Here is a 3,654-nt window from a genome sequence, read left to right as displayed (position 1 = left end):
ATTTATTCTCATTCCCCAAAAAGATGATTTAACAGAATGTGGAAATTACTAAACAATATCATTAATATCACATGCAAATTATTGCTGACAATTAAAAAGAAAAATCTAGAACTGACAGCATCCAGAAATTCAGTTTGGATTTAGAAGGCACTGTGGCATGAGGGATATCATTGCTGATGTCAGATGGATTTGGCTAAAAGGAGAAAATACCAAAAAGAGGCCTATTTGTGTTTTATTGACTCTTCAGAGAAATTTAACTATGTGGATCATAACAAATTATGGCTGATTTTGAGAAGAATGGGAATCTCAGAACACTTAATTGTGCTCATGTGAAACCTATACCTAGGCCAAGAAGTTGTGGCACAAACAGAACAAGCGGACACTGTATGATTTAAAATCAGGCTAGGTGTGTGTCAGAGCTATATTCTTTCTCCACACCTATTCAATCTATAAACCAAACAAATCATTAAAGAAGCTGGAGTATGTGAAGAAGAATGTAGCATCAGGACTGGAGGAAGACTCATCAAGAACCTTCATTATGCACATGACACATTTTGCGTGCTGAAAGTGAGGCGGACTTGAAGTGCTTGAGGCAGAAGAACAAAGACTAAAGCCTTCAACACGAGTTATATCTTCATTTCAAGAAAATTAAAGTCCTCACAACTGGATCAATATGCAACATCATGATAGATGGAGAAGAGATAGAAATTGTCAATGACTTCATCTTGCCTGGATCTACAATCAACATTCTTATCACCAGCAGCCAGGAAATCAAGACATTGGGAAGGCTGGCTGACAGGGATTTCTCTAAAATGCTAAAGAGCACCTCAACTAGGAAAAGGCAAACGACCCAATCACAAAACAGGCAGAAGATATTAACAGACACTTCACCAAAGAAGAAAGTTAGATGACCAAAAAATACATGAAAAATATTCAAAATCACTAGCTATTGTTGTTGTTAACGTGCCATCAAGTTGAGTATGACTCATAGTGACCCTATGAACAACAGATCTGAACCCTAAGCTAGCTTGTGCCATCCTCATCATCTCTGACACACTTGCCTCAGTAACTGTGTCTATTCTTCTTGTTGGGGGGTGAGGTCCTTTCTCTCTTTCACTGACTCTCCATATTTCCAAGCATGGTGTCCTTTTCCAAGGAATAGCTTCTCCTAGTAACATGTCCAAACCACGGGAGACAAAGCTTTACCATCTTTGCCTCAAAAGAACACTCTGGCAAGACTTTCTCCAAGATATATCTGTTCTTTTGGCAGTCCATGGCATATTCTGTACTCTTCTACAACACCACAACTCAAAGGCATCAGTTCTTCTTCTGTTATCTCTATTCATTGTCCAGTTCTTGGATGCAGAGCAAGTGATTGAAAAGATCATAGTCTGAATCAGGCACACTTTAGTCTTCAAAATGATATCACTGCTCTAACATACTTTGGAGAGGTCCCTGACAGCCGACTTTCCCAATTTAATAATGTCTGAGAGATTGTAGATCCAAGTAAGATGAAAGAATTGATTGTTTCAGTCCTTTCTCCATCTATTATGAAGTTGTTCATTGACCTAGTGTTAAGGACTTTTGTTTTCTTGATGTTGAGTTGTAATCCATATTGAAGGCTTCAGTATTCTGCAGCAAGTGCTTCAGGTCTTCCTTTCAGCAAGCAAGATACTGTGAACACAATTTATTGATGAATCTTCCTCTAATCCTGATTCTTGTTCACAGAGTCCTGCTTCATGAATTATTTGCTCAGCATACAGATTGAATGTTGTTAGGTACCATCAAGTCGAGTATGACTCATAGTGACTCTATGAACAGCCATCCTGAAATCTGCCCTATCTTGTGCCATCCTCATCCTCTCTGAGACTAGAGCTAATTACTGAAGTCATAACGTCAATACATCTCATTGGCGGTCTTCCTTTCCTCCCTGACCCTCCATCTTTCTAAGCATAATGTCCCTTTTCAAGGAACAGCCCTGCCTAGCTATATGTTCAAAGTAAGAAAGAAAAGTTTCATTATCCTTGCCTTCAGGTAGCTCTGCAAATCAAAACAACAGTGAGAGAGCAACTTTCCCCAACAACAATAACAAAATTCAATAGGACATCCAACTACAAAGGCTAGCAAGGATGTGGAGGGGTTGGAATTCTCATACATTGCTGGTAGCAAAGTAAAATAGTCACTCTCTTTGGAATGCAATCTGGAGCTTTCTCAAAATGTTAAAATATAAGTAAATATCATTTGACTCAGGTATTCCACTATTGGGAATCTATCCCATTGAAACCAGAGCCGTGATAAACAGATGTATGTTCTTCCATGTTTACTGCAGCATTGTTCACAATAGGAAAGAGATGGACGCAGCTTAAGTGTCTGTCAACAAGCAAAAGGATAGAAAAACAGTGGTGCATTCACACAATGGAATATAATGCAACATTAAAAGATGAACTTTTAAAACACTACATAACATGGATGAGTATAGAAGACATGAGGGGTTATGAAGGGTTAGGAATATGAAGAGCAAAGATACAAGTTTGAAAACTAAGGTGCACCTGATCTAAACCATGCTCTTTTCAATTAATGTGCATCTGAAAATTAGACAATGAATAAGGATGACAGAAAACTGATGCCTTTGAATTGTGTTGGAGAATAGGGCTAAATATCTCATGGACTGCCAAAAGGATAAACAGATATGTCTTAGGAAAAGTGCAGCCACCTACAACCAGGAGAGGATAAAATAAGATAAATGGGACCTTCTAAAAATCAAATCCCTAACCACATGCAAAAACTTCTCCAACAGGGTAGAAAGGGAAGCCACAGACTGAGAAAAAAATATTTGGTAATGACATGTCTGATAAGGGACTTATATCTAGAGATTATAGAATACTTGAGCACCACAACAAGATAAAGGTAAATAATCCAATTGAAAAATGGACACAGGATATGAACAGGCACTTCACCAAAGAAGATATTCAAATGGCAAACGAACACATGAAGAAAGGTTCAAAATCTTAGCTCTAAGAGAGTTGCAAATCAAAACAACTATGAGATATCATCTCACCCCAGTAACAACAGCACAATTCAACAGAGCAGCAAACATCAAATGCTGGTGAGGTTGTGGAGGAACTGGAACCCTTATTCACTGTTGGTGGGAGTGTAAAATGGTGCAACCACTATGGGAGGCTGTATGGTGCTTTCTCAAAAAGTTGCAACTAGAAATACCATTTGACCCAGCAATTCCACAACTGGGAATATACCTTAAATAAACCAGAACTGCCACCTAAGCAGATATATGCACACCCATGTTTATTGAGGCTTTGTTCACAATAGCAAAGAGTTGGAAACAACCCAAGTGCCCATCAACAAACAAATGGATAGAGAAGCTATATAGTATATTCACACAATGAAATATTATGCAGCACTGAAAAACAAAGAACTCATGAACTATTATACAAAATGGTATACCATGGAGGACATTATGCTGAGTGAAATATCTCAGTCACAAAAAAAGACAAATATGGCATAATGCCACTCTTATGGAACAAGACTGACATGGGGGGGTAGGGGGAAACCAAGAAAAGAGGAGATAAATAATTTACATGCCACTGAAACAGAGGAGGGAAGAACAGAATAAAAGGAATATGTGATTAGGTATTA

Source organism: Elephantulus edwardii, unplaced genomic scaffold, assembly GCF_000299155.1.
Source record: "Elephantulus edwardii isolate Elephantulus edwardi_28Jun2011 unplaced genomic scaffold, EleEdw1.0 scaffold00052, whole genome shotgun sequence".
NCBI lineage: Eukaryota > Metazoa > Chordata > Mammalia > Macroscelidea > Macroscelididae > Elephantulus > Elephantulus edwardii.
Note: the sequence above shows the minus strand (reverse complement) of the source record.